The sequence below is a fragment of the Camelus ferus genome, chromosome 5 (genome assembly GCF_009834535.1).
Source record: "Camelus ferus isolate YT-003-E chromosome 5, BCGSAC_Cfer_1.0, whole genome shotgun sequence".
In the NCBI taxonomy this organism is placed as follows: Eukaryota; Metazoa; Chordata; class Mammalia; order Artiodactyla; family Camelidae; genus Camelus; species Camelus ferus.
The window spans coordinates 70,632,346-70,656,768 of NC_045700.1; the positions used below are offsets into that span (position 1 = coordinate 70,632,346).

General features: G+C 35.0%; 1 long non-coding RNA gene across 2 annotated transcripts; it reads left to right on the forward strand.

The window, feature by feature from the left end:
- Window positions 1–29: 29 nt before the first annotated feature.
- Window positions 30–24,333, forward strand: LOC116663746. Of its 2 annotated transcripts, XR_004320056.1 has the most exons (4): window positions 30–586; window positions 10,238–10,560; window positions 17,965–18,101; window positions 18,590–24,333. It is a non-coding gene; the product is annotated as an uncharacterized LOC116663746 (long non-coding RNA). The 2 variants fall into 2 exon arrangements; XR_004320055.1 differs by having other exon boundaries at window positions 17,965–24,333.
- The last annotated feature ends 90 nt before the right edge of the window (window positions 24,334–24,423 follow it).

Below are 24,423 nucleotides of genomic sequence, written 5' to 3' on the forward strand. Positions count from 1 at the left end.
TTTTCACCATGTGAGGGAAAAACAGTAAGTAGCAAATGTAAAAGTGCTTTATGCTTTATTCCTCAGTGTCTTGTGACTTTTTAAAATTTCTTAACTTTTCTTGAAATATATTTAAACTTACAAGAAAGCTGCAAAAATAATACCAAGAGAAGTTGACCACCGACCTGACATCATGGGAGCTCTGCTGACCCACTTCCTAGTGAAACTGATGAAAATTGTTTTAAGACAAGAAAACAATAACAATTTAAAGCCTACGGAATTAGTCCTAAGAGAAAAGAGCAAATAAAGAAGTATCTATTCTAGGAAAAAATGGTAAGAAATGCAGGAATCTGTGGTGTTTCAACAAAGACCTCTTCTCCCTGTGCCTTCCTAGTTCTGCAAAGCAGAGACCCCACTCTGCCTTGAAACAGGAAACGCTCGCCCTCCTCTCCCCAGGCTCCCAGAGGGAGGGGCAGATGTCACCAGTTCTCATTCTGCCTGTTGTTACCTGATACTGAGGCTAAGTCCTGCGTGAAGTGGCTGATAGATGGAGGATTCTTTCTTTCAAACAGCTCCCCTCATGGAACAGAGGCTCTTCCTTGGGCTGGTGAGCTGACAATACTGGGGTCCTAATTACCCTTTCCCCTGCTCCTGAAGCAGTGGTTCTGTGAAGGAAAAGCTGGGCTGGGCTAACAAGATAACTCACAAGTCTAAGTATTGGAATACTTATCTGAGTTCTGCTAGACTAACTTGTAAATCTAGGTTAATTAGTGTTGGTTTGCTGTTCATGTTTTTTTGCTAGCCAGCTGGGTTTTCAAAGATACATATCTGGCTTTGGAATGTTGGTTTGCTGCTTCCCCACCTCTACTTTTGTGATGATAATGCTGCTAAAGCTGTTCCATGCCTATTGGCCTAATACCCCAAGCTTGTACTTTACCCTATAAAACCTCATGCGCACGTCTTGGAGGTGCTCAGAGCTTTGGAGCAGAAGCCCCTCTGAGCCCGCCGGCGTAATACATCTGAGTTCTCCAACCCTCCGAGTGGTGCTTGTTTCTTGACTGGCCTGTCATTTCCGTAACAGTTCAAGCCAGAAGAGAAGCACCAAGAGGACCTCAGATTGCTACCTCATCCTGACCTAGAATTCAGCCCCAGAAAAGGGATAAGACCCTGAGAGAAGCTTGCCATTGCTCCACCTCCTGCTCCAAAGCCTTGACTCAGTGATTGTGCCTGAGTCCTTCCATAAAACAGATAGCTCTTAATCTCTTCCAAAAAAACTGATTTCATTTGCAACAGAACATGGAGAAATTCAAGACAAAGGATGCCCTCAAAAATCTGGAGGTTGTAGTGATAGGCAATTGAGAGATTCAAGATAGGGGTTAAATCGTAGGCTGGCTGGTTTGCAGAAGAGAATCACAGATCGAGACAGCTCTGGGGAAGCTCCCCTGGGGTAAGACAAATATTAAACCTTGACCTCATAAACTGTTGCTTCAAAGGGGCCAGAATTTGATTGGATTTATTTGAAAAACAATATACCCCCCAGAGCATTCTTGTAAATAATACACCAATCAGCCAGCAAACTAGTGGAATTTAACAGATGGGTATGGTCAGAGAAGAGGAAGAGAGCCCTACCCAAATTACTGTAATGCCAGGATAACAAGTCAGAAGGGTTTGACAACATTTAAGGGGTGGAGCTTGTGGAGGGGACTTGATAAACTTCACTAAAGTAGTCCAGCCAGCCACTAAATAAATAAACAAGCAAATAATAATAACAAAGTTGGGGTGATAGTAAGTGGGGAGGAGATACTTATGTGGAGTTGCTACAATATATTATCAAAAATGTCTGTTTTCCAACAAAAAATTATGAAGCATGCAAAGAGACAGGAAAGTATGACTCATACATTGGAAAAATAGCAGACAACAGAAACTGTCTCTAAGAGCAACCAGATATTTGGGTTTAGCAGGAAAAAAAAAAATTCAAAGTAACCACTAAAAGCATATTCACAGAACTAAAGAAAAGCTTGATTAAAGTACAACAATGTCATATCATATAGAAAATATCAATAAAAAGATCTTTAGCCCCTAGAGCAGGGATGTGACTCAGAAATTATAAAAATGAACCAAATAGAAATTCTGGAGTTAAAGTACAGTAACTGAAATAACTTCATTGGGGGTTAACAGGAGACTTGAACTGGCAGAAGAAAGAATAAGCTAACTTGAAGATAGATGGGTAGGGATTATGCAAGCCAGAGAATAGAGAAAAATGTAAAGAGCTTCAGAGAAGTATAGGATATCATTAAGCACATCAGCATGTGCATATTAGGAATACCAGAAGGAGAGGAGGGTGAAGGAGGAGCAGAAAAAATATTCAAAGAAATAATGGCTAAAAACTTTCCAAATTTATTGAAAAGCTATTACCTATGCATCCAGGAAGCTCAACAAACTCCAAGTAGGATAAATGCAAAGAGATCTACAGACACAACAGAACAAAATGCTGAAAGTCAAAGACAAGAAAGAAAGCTTGAAAACAGCAAGAGAAAAATGACTCATTACTTACAAGTAACTAGCAGTAAGATTAATAGCTGCCTTCCCAGCAAAAACAAGAGAGACCAGAAGGCAATGAGATAACATCTTTAATAAAGTGCTTGAAGAAAAAACTTTCAACCAAGAATCCTATGTCCAGCAAAACAATCTTGTGAAATAAGGGGAAAAACTTTCCCAAATAAACAAAAACTAAATTTGTGGTAGCAAATCTGCCTTATAAGAAATACTGAAGGAAGTTCCTTCTGACTAAAAGCAAATAACCCTAGACAGCAATTCAAATTCATAACCCCCCCCAAAAAAAACCTACAAAAAGTAATTATATAATTGTAAAAGACAGTATAAATAAATATTTTTCCTACTCTAAACTGATTTAAAAAGCAATTGTATAAAATAATATAATGGATTGCTGTGCCTGTAACGTATAGAAATTAATATATGTGAAATGTTTTTGCTAATAACACAAAGAAGGTGGGTGGGAACAAAGCTGTATTGGAATAAGGAAATGACTACAGATGGTAAAGTAATAATAATAACAGTGTATTGTTGGGTGTGTAACATTAACTGATGTAATATGTATAACAAAATACCACAAAGGGTGGGGCTGGGGGAGAAGTAGAGGTATATAGGAGCATTTCTGTATAGAACTGGAGCTAGCTGATATAAATCCAAAACTGCTTCTGATAAGATGTATACAGAAAACCTTAGAGCACTAAACAATAAGTCAAAAATATATAGTGAAAAATCATTAAAAAATTAAGATGCTTCATTAGAAAATATTCCCTTAATGCAAAAGAAAGCAATAAAGAAGAAATAGAGGAACAAAAAGACAAATAGAAAACAAAAAGTAAAATGACACATGCAAATCCAACTATATCAATCATAACATTAAATTAAAATGGATTGAATGATCCAATCAAAAGGAAAGTTTGTTCGACTGGATTAAAAAAAAAAACCTAAAAATCAACAATCCAACTATAATTGTCTATAGGAGACACATTTTAGATGCACAGATACAGACTGAAAGTAAAAATATGGGAAGAGACATCATGTAAATAGCAACTGCAAGAAAGCTGTAGTGGCTGTATTGACATCAGACAACATAGACTTTAAAACCAAAAATTGTTACTAGGGACAAAGAAGGATATCTTGTAAGAAAAAAAATGTCAATCCATCAGATATAATCATAAATAAATATGCCTAATAACAAAGAACCAAAATACATAAAGCAAAATTGAAAGATATAAATAAAAAATGGATGATGTAAAAATAATAGTTGGAAATTTTGATGGTCCACTTTCAATAATGGATAGAACAGCTAGACAGACAATAAGGAAACTGAAGTCTTGAGCAACACTTTAAACCAACTAGACCTAACTGACAGCTGTAGAACACTTCACTCAACAACAGAATCAATATACCTGAATATATATTTAAGTGCACATGGAACATTCTCCAGGACATACCATCTGCTAGGCTATAAAACAAGCCTCAATAAATTTAAAGGGATAGAAATAATATAAAGTATGTTTTCTGACCACGGTAAAATGAAATTAGAAAAAGCTGATAACAGGGAAAATTGGTAAAACTTACAAATACATGACAAACAAATAACACACTCCTAAATAACCAGTGAGTCAAAAAAGAAATCAAAAGGAAAATCTGAAAATATTTGGAGATAAATGAAAATCACAACATACCAAAACTTATGAAATGCAGCTAAAGCTGTGCTTAGAGAGAAATGTATAACTTTAAATGCCTATATTAAGCAGAAAGAAAGATCTCAAATCAATAACCTAACCTTCTACCTTAAAACACTGTTAAAAAGAGTAGACTCATCCTAAAGCAGCCAAAGGAAGGAAATAAAAAAATATTAAAGTGGAAACAAATAAAATACAGAATAGAAAAACAATAGAGAAAATCAATGAAACCAAAAGCTAATTTTTTAAAAAGGGGAACAAAATTGCAAAACTTTTGCTACACTGACCAAGAGAAAAAAAGATTTGAATCATAAATGAAAGAGGACACATTACCACTGACCCCACAGAAATAAAAAGTGTTATAAAGGAACACTGAATAATTGACAACAAATTAGGTAGCCTAGATGGACAAATCCCTAGAAAGACACAAACTATCAAAACTGATTCAAGAAGAAATAGACAATCTAAGTAGACATATACTTATACATGACATAACATTGATGGACCTTGAAAATATTCTGCTAATGGCATACACACACACACACACACACACACACACACACAGTTTGTATAAACTTGTACAATCAAAAAGAAAAGTATTTAGTAGAAATATTGTGGGAAAATATATAGACAGTTCCCAGAAGAGGAAATATAAATGGCTTAAAAACATTTGATATAACCACTCCTTTCTCCCTCCTACACCAGCATAGACACTTCCCCCAACCTGCCCCAGCTCTTACACCTCACATCAGACAGCCACTCTGCTTCCGTGCCTACTTTGCCCTGCCCCACATAGTGGCTTTAGGGCTGGATTATAAGGAGGGAAGAAGGGAAGGAAAGATGTAACACATTTTTTAAAATCATGAATGAACGCCGAATTTAGCTAAGTGCTTTTCCTGCATTTTAGCAATCCCTCTCCAGAGACAAGTTTTCACTTCTTTTAGATGATTATTTTATTTGCGTTTCTAAATGACATGCTTATATTGTTTCTTCTTGATTTTTTTTTAGGTTTGAGTATTTCCTATAGACTTTGTATTATACAAGATAAGACTATAGCTCTCTTTTTCCATAAACTCTGCTTGATGTTCACTCCAAACTTTTTTCTTTTTGAAAGCCGTATTTTTAATGTCATTTGTCCTTTTGTCCTTAAAACAACATTTGTCCAAAGAAGAAACAATCACCACGCTTCATACTTTTGTTAAATCAGTGATATATATCTTAAAAGAAAAAAAAGTTTTAAAATCATCTTTTTAACATAGAGGAAAAGGAAATCCTAACATTTTATATTACTTGGCTTCTTTTTCCTTTTCTTTTTTTTTTTATTTTATTTTTATTGACATATAGTTGATTTACAATGTTGTGTTAGTTTCAGGTGTACAGCAAAGTGATTCAGTTATACAAATATATATACATTCTTTTTCAGATTCTTTTGAATCTTAATTCAAAGAATTATCTGAATAATGATACATTATTACAAGATATCGAATTGTAGTTCCCTGTGCTGCAGAGTAGGTCCATGTTGTATATCTATTTTATATAGTAGTAATGAGTATACATTAATCCCAAACTCCTAACTTATTCCCCCTGCTACCCCTTTCTCCTCTGGTAAGTATAGTTTGTCTTCTATGTCTTTGAGTCTATTTCTGGTTTGTGAATAAGTTGATTTGTATCTTTATTTTTTTGGATTCCACATATAAGTGATATCATATGATATTTGTCTTTGTCTGAGTTACTTCACTTAATATGATAATCTCTAGGTCTATTCATGTTGCTGGCATATGGTATTATTTCATTCTTTTTTATGGTTGAGTGATATTCCATTGTGTATATATACCAGACCTTCTTTATCCATTTATCTGTCGATGGACGTTTAGATTGCTTCCATGTCTTGGCTATTGTAAATAGTGCTACTATGAACATTGGGGTGCATGTATTTTTTCAAATTACAGTTTTATCCAGATATATGCCCTGGAGTAGGATTGCTGGATCATATGGTAAGTCTATTTTTAGATTTTTTAAGGAAACTTCATAGTGTTTTCCATAATAGCTAGATCCAACCACATTCTCACCAACAGTGTAGGAGGGTTCCCTTTTCTCCATGTTATCTCTAGCATTTGTCATTTTTGGACTGTTTAATGATGGTTGTTCTGATTGGTGTGAGGTGATACTTTTTTGTAATTTTGATTTGCATTTCCCTAAAAGTTAGTGACATTGAGCATCTTTTCATGTGCCTGTTGGCCATCTCTATGTCTTCTTTGGAGAATTTGGGGGGGTGGGTTGTTTGGGTTGTTTTGATTGGGTTTTTTTGTTTGTTTGGTTGTTTGTTTGTTTGTTTGTTTGTTTGTTTCAATTGGGGTGTTTTAATATTTAGCTGTATTAATTTGTTTGTTTGGAAATTAGTCCATTGTCAGTCTCATCGTATTCTCTCCCATTCAGTAAGTTAGCTTTTTGTTTTGTTTATGGTTTCCTTTGCTGTGCAAAAGCTTATAAGTTTAATTAGGTCCCACTTGCTTATTTTTGCTTTTATTTTCATAACTCTAGGATTGAAAAAATATTGCTGCAATTTATGTCAAAAATGTTCTGCCTGTGTTTTCCTCTAGGAGTTTAAGAGTATTTGGTCTTACATTTAAGTTTTTAATCCATTTTGAGTTTATTTTTGTATATAGTGTTAAATAATGTTCTAATTTCATTCTTTTACATGTAGCTGTCCAGTTTTCCCAGCACTACTTATTGAAGAGACTGTGTTTTCTCCATTGTATATCTTACCTTCTTTGTTGTAGACTAATTGACCTTAGGTGCATGGGTTTATTTCTGGGATTTCTAGCCTGTTCCATTGATCTGTGTGTCTATTTTTGTACCAGTGTCATACTGCTTTGATTACTGTAGCTTTGTAGTATAGTATGAAGTCAGGGACCATGATTCCCTCAACTCCATTCTTCTTTCTCAAGATAGTTTTGGCTATTCACACTCCAACCTTTCTAATGTCACCATATTCCCAAGATGATTATATTTTGATTTTTATTAGATCAATTTTAGTACTTATGCTATTATAATCATGCAAATGATAGTCACAGCCTTCAGACTTGGACCAGGACTTACACTACTGGCTTTCCTGGGTCTCTAGCTGGCAGATTGTGGGATTTAGCCTCCATACTCAAATGAGCCATCCTCTCATAACAAACCTTTTTCTTGATATCTCTTTATATCTCTTCCTTGGTTCTATTTCTCTGAAGAACCCTGACTAACATAAGAAGAGTGTAGCATCTTTTCTTTGATTTCAGTATTCTGAAATTTCACAGTATATGCTGTACATCCACAATTTTCATTCACTGTACTGGGCATTCAGAGTCTTCAGTTTGAAAGTACAGCCATCAGTTCCAGGAGACTTTCTTTAAGTATATAGTTGGTGATTTGTCCCACCCATTTTCTCTATTTGTCTGTCTTTCTTCCTTTCTTCCTATATTGGCCCTCCTTGACTTGCTCTGTATTTTTTCTCCTATTTTCTCCTTTTTTCTTTGTCTTTGATCTCTACTTTTTGAGACATTTCCTGTATTTCCAAACCCTTTTAATGAGGTTTTCTTTTCTCTTCTTTTTTGTTTGTTTTTGTTTTTGTGGGGGAGGTAATTAGATTTGTTTATTTATTTTTAGAAGAAGTACTGGGGATTGAACCCAAGACCTTGTGCATGCTAAGCATGTGCTCTACCACTGGAGCTATACCCTCCACCTCTTTTCTTTTTTTAATCCCAGAGTTAAGAATTATAATGAAGCTAGGGCTCCTTGAATTTTTAAAAATTGTGAAATGTAAAAGAATTCATAAAAGTGAGTGATACACAAGAACACACATTAATAAAGAATGATAAAATCTACCATATAACTACCACCCAAGGCACAAAATAGAAGTATTTCAGAGGTCCCTTGTGTACCCCTCCCTGATCATAACCCACTTCCTCCCCCTAGAGGTAATCACCTTCCTAAGTTTAGAGAGAATGATTTCCTTGACTTTTCTTTATAATTTATACCACTTACATATGTATCTGTAAACAGTGTAGCTTAGTTTTAACTATTTTTGCACTCTATATGAATGAAAATAAACCATATTCTTCTGTGTCTTCCTTTTTATGTTCAATATTGTGTTCATTGAGATTCATTGTTTTGTATGTCAATATTGTTATTTGATTTTCATTGCTGTGTACTATAAAATTCTTAGAAGAATACATAGAAGAAAATCTTTGGAACTTTGAAGTATGCAGAGATTTCTTACAACAAAAAAAAGCACTAACCATAAAAGAAAACATTTATAAATTGGTATCCATCAAAATTTTTAAATCTGTTCTTTAAAAAGCCTTCATCAAGAAAATGAAGAGGTAAACCATAGACTAGGGGGAAATATTTCTAATATATATCTCTCAATGGATATAACACTTGAATATATGGGGAATTCTTACTCTGAATAATGAAACAAATCACCCATTTTTAAAATGGGCAAAAGACTTAAACAGACACTTTACAAGTAGGATACACAATGACCAATAAGTATGTGAAAAGCTGTTCAGTCATTTGTTATTCAGGGAAATGAAAATTAAAAGCCTACAGGTATGGCTAAAATCAAAATGGCTCACAATACAAAGAATCAGTGAGATGCTTTAATACATTGCTGGCAGAAATGTAACATAGTACAACTTGGAAAACAGTTTGGCTATTTGTTATAAAGTACACTTAGCATATAACCCAACAAAAGCACTCCTAAGTATTACTCAAGAGAAATAAAAGCATATATTTATACGAAGGCATGCATATGAATAGTCATAGCAGCTTTGCTAATAATTCCCAAACTTGGAAGAACTTAAATATTCATCAACAGGTAAATGTATAAACCATTTGAAGTATATCCGTAGAATGGAGTAGTAGTCAGCAGTAAAAAGGAAGAAACAACTGATTCATGCAACAACATGGATAATTATGCCCTATATACGTGCTGAAGTATTTAGGGAAAATGTGTTGACGTCTTTAAAATACACCAAAAATAAGATGGATTGACAAATTGATAAATGGGTATGTTAAAGCAAGTTATAATGGTATAGTCTAGTAGTAGGTATATGAGTGTTCACTATAAAATTCTTTGAGCTTTGCTTTATGATTAAACATTTGTATAACAAAAGGCTTGGGAAGTGAAAAGGCTTGTGTGAGTGAAAGAATCCAGATACATAAAACAATACATACTGCATGGTTTATAAAGAATTCTAGGACAGACAAAACAAAGCTATGGTGACAGAAAGTGCATCAGTGGTTGCCTGGGAGAAGTGTTGATTATAAAAATGCATGAGGAAACTTTTGGGGTAATGGAAATATTCTACTTCATTGATTGTATGATAGTTACATTGGAGTATACATTTATCAAAAATCACTGGACTGAACACTTAAATGAATGCATTTATTTATGAACACTATACATTGAAGAAATTGATTTTAAAACAAACAGGCAAACACAAGTGAATTGGAAGCACTGAGCTCCTAAGTAGATGAGATCCGTTCTGAGCATCTCAGTGGATGATCTCTCGCTGAGCTATGTCCTTTGGGTACCTCCATTGTCAGTATTTTCAAATAAAATAAGATAAATAAAATAAAATTAAATAAAATAAAATAAAATTTTTCCTTTCAAATTGGTCAGATTTAGCAGAGAGCACTCTTCTAATCTCCTCCCTGCAGAGAAGGCCTGGTTGTGAGAGCTTCCAAAGTGGAAAGAAGATTGATGAGGTTTTCTAATCCAGTGGGCACACTGCTCCTTAGTTGGACACTCATTACCTGTCCTCCACATTGAAATCCTTTCTTCCTTTGCTTCTAGGATCCAACTCTCTCCAGATTTACCTCCCACCTCTTTGATCTTTCCTTCTCAGTCTCTTTATAGATCTACTTTCCTTTCTTTGCCCCTAACTATTATTTCTGTCACTGACCCTCTTTTTGTCAACCAGGATTTGTCTTTTGTTTTAATGATCATATGTCTCTCTACTGTGTTTTTCTAGTTTTGATGTCCATCTGATTTCCTCCATGGACTGTTGGAGTTCTGTCTATCTGTTGTCTGCTTTGATGAAGCACTGAAGAAATGTGTTGAGGACAGAGTGTGACAGAGAGACAGTCAAGGTCAGAGGAGAGAAAAATCATGGGAGTCCAAAGGCCTCCAGCTGGCTCAGCCATGTCCCAGGCCTGGAGGAAGATGCTGGCACAGGTGGAGGCTGAGCCCAGGGATAGATGTGTCATTTCTGTGTCGTCCTGCTGCTGTTCCTTACTCGCCATCAGCTACCTTCCTGCTGTTGCTTCACAGTGAGGAACATTTTCCCAACACGAAGTAAGTGCTCTAGTAGATTGATTTTCCTTTCCTTGTGATTAAACATTTGATAATGAAATTTTAAGGAAGAAAACATTGTGCTAAGTGCAAGAAGGCAGACACCAAAAAATACATGCTGCTTCAGTGCCTAAACTGAAGTTAGAGATAGGGTTATTCCCCCACAGCTCAGGGCACAGCCTCCAGGGGAGCATCTGTCATGCACATGTCCCCTCCTGGGGCCTACAAAGAGACATTGACAAGGGGAGCCATCGTTTGAAAGTAGGCATGCATAACCAGTAGCTATTATTTTATTCTGGGCATATTAATATGCTTTTTATATGCATCAACTCATGTCATCTCTGGTGGCGACCATTGTCCCCATTTTACTAATGGAGAAACTGAGGGTTAGAGAGGCTAAATAATTAAGTAACCAGAGTTTAAAGTCATACAAGTAATAATTAGCGAAGCTAGTGTTCACAAGCAAGGAGTCTAACTCTAGAGCCCAGGCCATAGGAGATGCCATTGCCTGCTGGGTTTTTGTGGTTTGTTTTTCTTTTTAACCATTTAAAATTTTATTTATGTATTTATTTTACAATATCATATTTCTAAAATTGAAGTATAGTTGATGAACAATATTGTATGTTACAGGTATACAATACAGTGATTCACAAATTTTTAAAGGTTATACTTTATTTATACTTATTGCCATTGCCTGCTGTTAACCTAAGAGGCGGCCGTGTTGAGAACAGAAATGCCACCTGCTCCCACCTGTACAGAGATACCGCTACCATTAGTCTATTGTATTGTCTTGTATTGCTATCTAAGAATGTCACATAGTTGGAATCATATAGTATGTAATTTTCAGATTGGCTTCTTTCACTCAGTTATATGTATTTAAGGTTCCTCCATGTCTTTTCATGGTTTGATACCTCATTTCTTTTTAGCACTGAATAATATTCCATTATCTGGATGTACCACAGTTTATCCATTCACCTACTGAAGGGTATCTTGGTTGCTTCCAAGTTTTGGCAATTATGAAAGCTGCTATAAAAATTTCTGTGTAGGTTTTTGCATGGACATAGTTTTCAACTCCTTTGGGTAAATACCAAGGAGCACAATTGCTGGATGGTATAGCAAGGGTATGGTTAGTTTTGTAAGAAACCGGCAAACTATCTTTCAGGGTGTCAGTACCATTCTGCATTTTCACCAGCAACATATGAGAATTACTATTTCTCCACCTCCTCACCAGCATTTGGAGTTGTCGGTGTTCTAGATTTTGGCCACTCTTATAGGTGTGTAGTGGTATCTCACTGTTGTTTTAATTTGCATTTCCCCCAATATGTGATGTGGAGCATTTTTTCATATGCTTATTTGGCATCTGTATGTCTTCTTTGGTGAGATGTCTGCTAAGATTTTAGGCCCTTTTCCCCCATCTTTGGCTCTTTTAAAAATCAGATTGTTTATATTCTTGCTGTTAGATTTTAAGTTTTCTTTTTATATTTTGAATAACAGTTCTTTATCAGACATGCCTTTGGTAAATATTTTCTCCTAGGCTTCTCTTCTCATTCTCTTGATACTGTCTTTCATTGAGCAGAAGTGTTTAATTTTAACGAAGTCCAGCTTATCAATTATTTCTCTCATAGATGTGCCTTTACTGTTGTGTCTAAAAAGTGATCGCCAAATCCAAGTTCACTTAAATTTTCTCTGATTTTATCTTCCAGGGGTTTTATAGTTTTGTATTTTACATTTAAGTCTGTGATCCAGTTTGAGTTAATTTTTTGTGAAAAATGTAAGGTCTGTGTCTAATTAATATTTGGCATGAGTGTGTCCAGTTGTTTCAGCACCGTCTGTTAAAGAGACTATTTTTGCTCCATTGTATTATCTTTGTTCCCTTGTTGAAGATTAGCTGACTATATTTACGGGGCTCTGTTTCTGGGCTCTCTACTCTGTTCCATTGATCTATTTGTATTCTTTTTTGCCAATACCACATTGTCTTGATTACTGGAACTTTATAGTAAATCTTGAGGTCAAGTAGCATCAGTCCCCTGATTTTGTTCTTTTTCATTATTATGTTGACTATTCTCAGCCTTTTGCCTCTTCATATGAACTTTAGAATCAGTTAGCTTATATTCATAAAATAATTTTCTGGTACTTTGGTTGGGATTCCATTGAACCTGTTGATCAAGTTGGGATTGGTTTTGTTCTGGAGAGGACTTATACCTAGTAGGGGGTAGGAGAAGGAAGATCTATTTTGGAGATAAAGGGATGGTAAATAAGTTAATAAAAATCAGCTACAGACAGATGAGAGGATTTTAGCCTAGACTGCGTATTAGATAATATTGTGCATTTGTGTTCAATTTCTAAGTGTAATAGTGGTATTTTGATCATGTAGAAGAATTCCCTTGTTCACAGGAGATAAATACTGAAATATTTAGGGGTAAAGTATCACAATGCTTACAAGTTACTTTCACATGGCTTAGCAGTTTGTGTATGTGTGTGTGTCTATGTTTGTATGTCTGCATGTCTAGAGAGAGACAGGAAACAAATGTGGCTAAATGTTCTTAATTGGTGACTCTAGGTAAAGGATATGTCTGTATTCTTTAAACTTTTCTGGTTTTCATGTTTGAAAACAAAAAGTTGGAAAAATATCTGTATATGATTCTGATATTCGATCAATTGTATTCAGAATGCAATGCAAGATTTTTTACCATTTATATCATTTTGTTTTAAAATGTTGTAGTGACTTTGGAGAAGATATAAATGTAAAAAAAAAACACTGTATGAAGGGGAAAATATATTCTCTGAAGTTTTGGTATTAAAAAGCAAGATGCATTCTACTGGAAAGATGTGAACAGGGTGGGGTGCTTTGCAGGGTGTGACCGTGTACATCTGTCTCTTTGCTTGTTTATCTTTGTCTTTCTTGACTAAACTTTAAGATCCATGGACCAAGGATTATTACTATTTGGTTTCTCATTGAATATCCAGCACTTAGCACGATGCCTGGCACACAATAGGTTCCTGTACTAGTTGGGTAACATTCACTGCCTTAAAAAGTAACTCCCAAATAGCAGTAGTTTAGCACAATAGAAGTTTATTTTGTCATCACCTAGCTGATCAATGCAGGTGTTTCTGGCAGACAGCTTCCTTCTATGAAGTGATTTTAGGGACTGAGACTCCTTTCATGTTTTGGTTTCACCATTCCCGGGGGACTTGTTATCCTCAGCATTTCATCAGCAAAGGGGGAAAGAATGTGAAGAAACATATCTGCTTCCTAAAAATCCTTGTCTGAAAAATGACACATCTCATTTCCACTCACATTTCATTGGTGAAAACTAAACAAATGACCACACTGAGAAACAAGGAGGTGGGGATGGGTGGTGGGGGGCAGAGTATCTGGAAAACCAGTCCCTGGCCTGACAGCCGCTTCCTAAGGGTAATTTCATAATACAGAAAGGAGGCAGACTGTAGTGGACAGCTAGCCATCTCTACCACAGTGTTTAAATATTTAATGAATGAATGAATAGAGTTTCTAGGACTGCTTTATTCTTTGCAAAGGTAATGCTATGTAAATCATGGGATGTGGAGGAGCCCAGATATAGTCCATGCAACTGCTGGTGGTTCTGTTAACTTTATAAGCTGTTCAGCAAAATGCAGTAGCAAGGCCTGGCGTACCCTCCTGCCCCAAACAACTGCAAGATCAGATTGACAAAATGTATAAAACAACAGTTTTCAGACATTGGACATCAAGCAGTATGGGATAGTGATCCTTGAGAGAGGTGCACCCTATGACTCCCCCAGTTTGCTGCCTGGAAAGAGTTTCCATGTCAGGACCCAGGGAGGGAGAATTTAGGCAGAGCCTGCTAATCTTTTTAAATTGCAGAGACAGAGTCCAGGCAGACTACAGTGACTAGAGTTCACAGGGCAAAGTCCAGAGGTGAGAGACTCGGACAGAGTGACTGCTCTAGGAAACTGAGCAGCTGAATACTAATCAGTGAATATGAGGAAGGAAACCATCCAAGTCTGGGAAAGAACTTCCTGAAGAGAGCAGAGGAAAAAATTCTCAAAGCTCATACAGGGACAAGAATAGTTCAAGTTTATGCCAGACAGAGTGGAAAATCTTAAAATTCTTCGCTCATTGAGTACTGGGGGAAAATTAGCCCTGGACTAAAGGTGACTCTAGTCTCATATAATGAAGCCAAAGAACAAGCCTCAAAAAGATTTGACTGTTTATAAATCATTTAACTGCATTTCCAGAACAAAGCTCACAAATATTTATAAGAATACACAAATATCCAGCACCCAACAAGGTAAAGTTTACAGTGTCTGGCATTCGATTCAAAATTACAAAAAAGAATTTTTAAAAGTGTTTAAAAAAAAGGTAAGTAAATTAAAAAAGAAAGTAAATTTTTTTAAATTACAAAAAAGAAAAAGAACCAGGAAAATACAACCCATAATGAGGGCAACAGTCAGTCAATAGAATCAGGCTCAGAAATGCCACAGATCATAGAGTTAGTAGACAGGGATATTAAAACAGATACTATTCCATATGTTTAAGAAGACAGGAAAGACTGAGCATGTTAAGTCAAGATAGGGAAGATACAAAAAGACATTAAAATTCTAGATGCAAACTACATTGTCTAAGGTGAAAAATATATTGCATGAGGTGAGCAGCAGATGAGACACTGAAGAAGAAAAGATTAGTGAGTGTGAAGGCACAGCAATAGAAACTATTTAAAATAAAACGCAAATAGAAAAGAAAATCCAGTATGAGGGAAGCTGTAGTATCACTTTAAGCTATATGTTATTGGAGTTCCTGAAGAAGGGTGTGTGGGACAGGAAAAACTACTTGAAGAAACAATGACTGAAAACTTCAAATTAGATAAAAGCTATAAAACCATAGATCAGAGAAACTCAATGAACCCCAAGTACAAGAAATATGAATAAAATGACACCAAATAGCGTGATAAATTGCTTTAAACCAGTGATATAAAATGAATGGCCATCCAGTCTGTCCCATAACCTTCCTTTTGGAAGGAACTGACTGAACTACAGACACAGCATCCCTGGAACTTTCCCAGAGTATGAAGTTTAGTGTCTGCTCCATTCCAGACTCTTTAAATGAATCTGATCAGCCCTAAAATGTGAGATCCAGCCTCAGGCAGTATCAGCTGTCACCAGCTTTTATTTAGATGGCCTGTCATTTACTGTCCAGAATTGTTCCATTTGTTTTCTTTGCCTGCCTGGCTTGATGATCTCCTTGCATTTTAAACTATCCCCACATCCTTTTCTGTTGCACAATCCATTTGGACAGGATTTTCTGCCTCTGGCTTTCAGCACTCTCTCTGGACCTGATTTGGTAAATGTCCTCTCCCCTAGCCCTTAGACCTGTACCAGATAGGCCATCCACCATTTCTACCAGCTTTTCTGTGAAAAATTTCCAGAAAATTTTAAGGGAGTAAGTCTTAAAAGTTCTCATCGCAAGAGAAAAAAATTGTAAGTATGTGAAATGATGGCATGTTAACTAAACTTATTCTGGTGATCATTTTGTAATGTATACATACACCAAATCATTATGTTGTACGCCTAAAACAAATACAATGTTATACATCAATTACACCTCAATTTTTTAAAATTCCAGAAATAATCTTTCTAACCATGTGGCCAAAGTCTAGGCAGACAATGTTGAGATCCACCTGGGTGCTAGGAAAGTTTCATCAATTTGAAAGTTGAGAATTTCAATAGCATTTGGTGTATAAATTTGAAGCCTGAATTGAATCTGTCCTCACATCAAATATGCCTTGTGAGAAGTACCTGTGTGCTTGCTGCCTCAATCACAACTGAGCAATAACTGCTAGTGCTATTGGCACAAATAATAACTCTGCAATGGGCACTTTTTGTAAATAAAGTTGAAGAAAGTGTTTTTGGATATCTTTTGTACTGCTGAAAAAACTGATTTTTTAGAATTGCTGGCTTCTACAGTTGTCATTAAAAAGTTAGCCTTCTGGCGGGGAGGGTATAGCTCAAGTGGTAGAGAACATACTTAGCATGTATGAGGTCCTGGGTTCAATCTCCAGTACCTCCTCCAAACACAAATAAATAAATAAACCTAATTTACCTCCCCCCTCCAAAAAAATAAAAAATAAAAAGCTAGCCTTCTATATGCATGGATTTCTAATCATCTTGCTCTTTGTTAAAAACACTTGGACACACTTCTGCTGTGTAAACAATGCTTACATGTCCATATAGACATATGTGGCTTGTCTTCAACCTTAAGATAAACCAGAATGGGTGGTGCAATTTTGGTTGTCCCAGGGGAGGCTAAGACCAAATCAGTTTTGGAACATAGCTTTACTTTTGTGAACATCTGTACCCACAGTAAGATGACGGGGAAGTAATGAGAAAATAAAGATGAAAATACCCAGTCTTAGTCTCAGTTCACAATCTAGAAGCAAGACAAAAGTCAAACAAAGTAGAATGAGATAAATTGTAAACTAATTATAAGCGCTGTGCTGAGGGCTTGAAGAAAAGGACTTATTTGTGGCAGGAATTAGTTTCCAGTAAATAAGACGGAGTGAAAAGGAATGTAGGAAATCAGAGAAAATAGCCTGGGGCTTCAACCAGTTGTTGAATGTTGAGCTTTGGAACCCTTGTCATGCTGCAGCTAAATCTCCATGGTTCATTGCTTAGCAAACAGATCTCAGTGTCTTGGTGTCCCCTGTGACCTATGGAGACCATGGGACAGGGCACAGAAAAAAAATGCTTCCTGTTAATCTACAAGATGAGATCAGCCCCACTTTATCATTTACACATTCAGGCCACCTTTCAGTTAACCCAGGCTGCATGCAAACCCACTACACATCTCAGCACTGTGTAGGAGACAAAAGAATAAAGAAGGCAAGATTTTCAAGAATTTATAACCTGCTAGAGAATAATAAAGCAAGTATATAAATACCTGAGTTACAAGATAAAACAAGATATGTTTTACTAGGAAGGTACAAAATTCTGAGCAATTTATAGGAGGGAAACATCATTACCAAGAATCAAGCCTTAGCAGAAAGGGTACAGCTCAGTGGTAGAGTGCGAGCTTAGCATGCACAAGGTCCTGAGTTCAATCCCCAGCACCTCCATTAAAATAAATAAATAAATTAATTAATTAAAAAAAATTAAAAATATATTAACTAAAAAGTAAAAAAAAATTTTTTTAAGAGTCAAGTCTCACTGATTCAAACTACAATTTCAGATTTATGTTCTTAGGGAAAAAAATGTTTGGCAAAATATACTATATGTGGACAAAATGTCTTTGATGCCTGACATGTAGAGAAAAGACCCAGTACTGGTAATAGTAACACTGCACCAGTATGTAAGTGCCAAGAGAAGAGAAACTTGTCTGTTTTGTTCATTGATGTAATCCTTTTTGCCATGAAGATCCCTGGTACACAAGAGATGCTCACTAAATATTAAAGTGAATGAACAGAATTGGAAGAAAAGGAGCTGAGAAAACTGCCTCCTTTCTAGTTGTAACTCCATGAAGCTACTTGTCTTGGACCTTGGAGGAAGACTGGGTAAGCATGCCACATTATTTGCATGTGGGGTTCTGTTCCTTGTAATTTTGGCAAAACAAAACAATGACCAATGTATTAAATGAGAAATACAATTGTATTGTATGCAATGGCCGTAGAGTAATTGGTAGCTTTGGTCTTGACCTCTAGTGGTTAGTACTCTTATCACCAACTCATCAGCGAGTAGGGGAAGCTTACATGGCATGTTTCAGAAGGTATAGGCCTTTCCATGGGATTGGAGAAGTGCCCTCCAATCCTGGACTATGTGCCCAGGTCACCATCACAGGCCTTTTGTAATGATGTCAGCTTTCTGATAAGCGATTGGAACCCATCAAGCCTCTTAGACATTGGAAAATACGTGAGCCTCCCCAGTCCTTTATTCTCACTAACCCTTTGTAGATTCATAGATGAGATGTTAGTCTGTGACAGATAATCTCTATTACCTCACTTGTATATTTAGGTCTCTAATTATGGATTCATTCATTCAACAGATACTGCCTAAACACCAGTACACAGGTACAGTCCCTGACTTCAAGGAGGCCTGTGGTTTAATGAGGGGGTCAGACAAGTAAATGAATAATTACAATGCGTTATGACAAGTGCAATAATAGAAATATATTTAGGGTTTAAGGCTGTAAAAAAATTTCTTTCATTTACTTATAAATACAGAAATTGATTTATTAGAATTGCTGATAAACTGAGGCCAAATACAAGGAAGTATTTATAGGCCATGAATTAAGAAATTAATACCTTGAGTTTAATCCCTGTATTGTTGAATATAGGAATTGTGACATGTTTCCTTGCTGGAACTTATTTAGCATCTACAGATATAGATTTAGTTTTTAATTGTATTTCACTGGAAAGTTTGGTGTAAATGTAAGGTCTAATTTTAAGTCTTTATATCTGTACTAAACCCTCATGCTCTTGGACTGTGTTACTATCACATGGGATTCCCAGGTGCAGGTGGTACCGCTGCATGTGAACCTGATTCTTCCTCGCTAAGATGATTCCATCTGTGCTGATACAAGGACTCTTTATTTTTAGGACAGTAATTGCTATGGTTACTGTGAACCACAATTTGGCCTTCGGTACTATGTCCCTGAACAGTTAGTATTCCCCACAGAAATTTTGTAGCAAGAGAATAAATGAAATAAAATATATCAGAAATAGCACAAGAAGAGCTATAATCACAAAATGTTCACATAATCGTGTAATTCATTTAAATATATAATGCAAAGGGTTTTTTTTGAAATCTCTTTTTTCTTCTACAATAAGATAAAAATGTTTGACGAATGTATACAAAATAAGTACATTTAGAAAGATGTTTGATTAATCACCAAATTAACAGGAAAATATAAGTAAAATGCTGTTATAATTTCCAAATTCAGCTTGGGTACTGAGTAGTTAAAATTAAAGCAGGTGGAATATTTGCAGGGGGTACTAAATGCTTTATTTATAATGAGGTTTAATTAATAATTTACATATACTATACCTGGTAAAAATCTAAAAGCAATATATTTCTTTTTAGCCATAATTTGCTTTGCAGAACACTGTTTGGAACAGTATTAAGAATTATTCTTTCAGTATTAAAACACAAAATGAAAATATATGACTTTTCCAAATGACACACAACCTTCTGATTTGTCTTAAGTGTATGTAATGTTCTTATTTTGTAATAGATTTCCAGAAACTTAAGTCTTTAGCAACAATCAAAATTCTTTTCACTTAGTTTTGCAACTTGGGGCCACATTTCAAAAGAGCTTTTTTTTTTTTTTTCCGCACGTGTGATTCAGCAGAAAAATATATGGACCTTGAGACAAGGGATTTTGTCTTTTTTTTTTTTTTTAACAACTAAAGCCGTGTTTTAAGCGGTTTGTGTATGAAAGGTGATTCAATTTAATTCATTATATGGCATTTAACAATTTAATCTTCGTATGAGTTAGCATTTTGAATAGCTTATTATATGTTTAATATTTATACTGTATGATATTATACTGTATAATATAAATATGATATATATTTTATATATAACATAATATGTAAAATTAAAGTAAAACTCTTTACAGTAGATCTTTTCTGATAGAATCATTGGCAGGCAATGCAATTTCCATTGGGTGGTCTAGTTTCAAAGTTCCTGAACTGATTTTCTGACCCAAAACAAAAATAAAAACAAAAGCAAAAAAGAAAAACCCCATTTCCCTCTGCAAACTGGTATTGAGGTAAATCCGGACTCCACTCTCAAACATAGCTGTTTAATTTGAATACCTTGAAACTATAGAGATTCTGAAGACCCATGAGGATTATATCACATTTTGAAACTCATGTTGCCAATTGAGAGAGAGGCCATCATGAAATAACTAATTTTCGTTGCTAAACTACCTGAGTTTTATATAGTAAACTATACATTAAAAAAAACACAACACTCAAAATCTGATGAGTCCTTTGAATGCTATTTTTTTAATAACAGCTGAATTCTGAGAATTACATTAAATACCAATCCTTGTCTTAACATTTTATATGTAATATGTAAATATTATCTTTGTATGTTAAGAATACACAAATACAGGAATTAAGGGTAATACAAAGATTAAACTTTTTTTTTTTTTATAGTGAAGGTACTGGGAATTGAACCCAGGACATTGTGCATGCTAAGCACACACTGTCACTATTACACTGAACAATACCCTCTCCTCAAAGATGAGACATATTTTTTAATGTTTCGCTAATCATGATACATACTGTCATTAGTATATCAGATTAATACTCTTAGGGCAAGGGCCATTGTACTGATAGTGGGTTCAAGTACATATTTTGATTTTCTTTTTTTGGGGTTGACTTTTCATGATTAGATCATTGTATTTACCTGGTAATGTTGCTGACAAAGAGTTCATAACTGTTATTTTCTTCTTGTTTGCTTGCTCCTACATATCAGTATTGGCTTCAGTCAGCAGTCTTTTTGTAAAAATCTTTTCAAGGCATTTATCTACTGCATGAAGGTGAATTTAGTTAAAACTAGTAGATAATGAATTCTAGGAACCGAGCAAATATAAAGTACAACCTGGAACAGTTTGCTGAAAAGCCCCTTTGTTCTTCCCTTTGGAGGGTAGAACTCCCACTTCCCCTTCAGCATACCTTAGTTACCAAAAATTCTACATGATCACTTGGTATCCACCAAATAAGGGAAAACTCCACTGTTTATCTATACATTAAACATTAGCAATATTGAATTCATTTTTATTAAATACAAGTTTAAACATTTTCTCTTCTCACACCAATGCATGGTCTTGCACATCCCCTGAGTTGTGTGTATTCCATTTGGGGGACTCTCATGTCAGAGAATGAGTCTATTTTCTGATTTTTTTCTATTCACCTGAGTTTTTAAAAAGAAAAATGGCAAACGTAATCAGTAATAGAGAAGAGAGAGAGAAGGATGAAGGATAAGACTCAGTTTATTTCTACTGGAATAGTTCTATCTAATCTCTAATCAAGCAGACCTTGCCAATGTCCCTCTCTCCAAAGTTAAACAAATCTATGTTAATATGTGGACTGACTGTGTTAAAAACCAATATAATGTATCTTCCTTTCCACAGTATCATTAAGGTCTCTGTTTGATTGAAGCAGCAAGTGGATGATTTTAAATACAACCTATTGTATAAGTTCTCCTTGTCTCTGTTGCTTCCATCATGTCCATATCCTGCAACCTCTTCTTTTCCTTTTTTATTTTCTTCTGTTTCTTCCATCATATTAACTGTCCACATGGGTAAATTCCTATTCTTTCCATATTTTTGTCTTTGTACACATTTTCCATGCCAACTTGTCCCCCCAAAATCCTCATGTTACTTAAAAAAAGTCTGAATCTGTTTCATTAGGTGTATCAAAACAAGAGTTCCCTTCAAAGTACAAGTATACAGTAAAATGACAGCATTCATTTTCTTTTTCACAAAATATTACATGCCATACTTTAGATTTTTAAAAATCCCTACTGTTTTCTTCAAGCATAATTAGAAAGTAGCTCTGAGAAAAAATCCAAAAGGGTAATTTTATGGCATCTATACTACTTACCAGATACAACATGATAGGTAATGTAATATAGTGGTTACCATGGGCTGTGTAGTCTGATATGGATTCAAAATCTAACTCTAGAACTTGCTAGCTACGCCTCCTTAGGTTTTGTTACTTTACTATGGACTTGGCCAACATACAAATTGGGGCTAATAATACTTTTAATAATCATCTACATTGCTTAATCATGAGGCCAGTAGACACATAATTAGCATTTCCGAATGTACTTTGATCATACGTTTTAAGAAGAAGTATCACATTTAATTTGTCCTAGTCCAAGTAATTGCAACAGTTGAAATGACAGTGGTTTGTATGCTTTGCAGCTCCTAAGGAATTCAGGCAATAATTTTCAAATTAAGATACAAATAAAACTTTACTTTTTGTGGTTTCAATTCTCTTATATTGTTTTATGGCCCAGAATATAGTCTGTTGTGGTAAATATTCCCGTGTCCTTGAAAAGAATGTTCTACTATTTTGGGGTGGAGCAGTCTACAAATATTATATCAAGATAGTAGATAGTGTTGTCCAAGTCTTCTAAAGCCTTACTAATCTATCTACTTGTTAAATCAATTACTGAGAAAGAATGTTGAGATTTCCCACTATAATTGCAGATTTATTATTTCTTTTAGTTCTATTTGGTTTTGCTTTACATATTTTGAAGTTCTGTGCATACATAAACTTTCTTATTTTCTTAATGAATCAACCCCTTTATTATCATAAAATATCCCTCTTTATAATATTCTTTATTATAAAATCTTTTTTTTCTGATATTCCTTACAACTGAATTAATTAGTGTTTGCACAGCATAATCTATTTCCTTTCTTTTACATTTATCCTGTGTCTTTCTTTAAGGGGTCAGTAATTTGGTTTATTTATTTTTAGAGGCAGTACTGGGGATTGAATGCAGGAATTTATGCGTGCTAAATATGCACTCTAACAGCGAGTTATATCCTACCCTGCTACCTTGTGTCTTTAAAGTGTTTCCTTGTAAACAGCATATAGTTGGGTATTGCTGTTTTGCCCAGGCTGACAATCTGTCTTGTAATTAAACTTTAGACCACTTACACCTGATGTAATTATTGATATGATTAAGTTTAAATCTACCATTTTGCTATTTTTGTCCCATTGCTCTTTGTTCCATTAAACTTTCCTTATCTTCTTTTGAATATCCTTTCTTATGATTCTATTTTGCCACATTCCATTTACCCCAACAGCTTATTAAGAATTCCTATCTCATTTATTTAGTGACTTCCCAAGTTTGTATTTATAAATAAGAAATCTACCAAGAAAAAAAATCACCCTGGAGTTTTATATTAGCTTTGTTATTCAAATAAATAAAATATTACCCTTCTTCAACGAGCTGAAATTTAAGTCTCAACTTAAAAGACTTAATTAAAATTTAGAAATTCAATCATGTGGGGAGAATGTCTAATTTATTATTAGAAAATACAGGAAAAAATATCAAACGTTTCACTCTGTGAGAACAATGAGGATTAAGGCAAGAGTAGAAAATATCACAATTAACAAAAATTAACATGATACATGCATATGCTGTGTATCATAACTTAGGCAACCAAGTATTTTATAGTATAATTGAGGTCTCTCTAAACTACCTGTAAAAGTAGCAAGGCCAACTCCCATTTAAAAACCTATTAGAGTACACCTTTGTTCATACCAGCATTATTCATGATAGCTAAAATGTGGAAGCAACCAAAGTGTTCATTGATGAATGAATGGATAATCAAAATATACATACAATGGAATATTATTCAGCCTTAAAAAGAAAGGAAGCCCTGACACATGCTACAAGATGGATAAACCTTAAGGACATTTTGCTAAATGAAATAAGCCAGTCAGAAAAAGACAAATTCTATATGATTTTACTTATATGAGGTACTTAGTCAAAATCATAGAGACAGAAAGTAGAATGATGGTTGCAAGAGGCTAGGGGGAGGAGAGAATAGGAATTATTAATTAATGGGTACAGACTTTCAGTTTTAAAAGATGAAAAGAGTTATGGAGATGGATGGTGGTAATGGTAGCACAACATTATGAATGTATTTATTATCACTGTTCACATAAAAACAAGATGATAAAAATTTATCATAATTTTTAAAATTAAAAAAACCCTATTAGAACATACCCATTTGTTCAAATATATGCTGGCTGTCTGCTACATGCAGAATATACTGCTGCTAGCACTCAATGTCCATGTATTCCAAACCAAGTACGATATGGCTTGAGACACTTTTTTTTTTTTTTT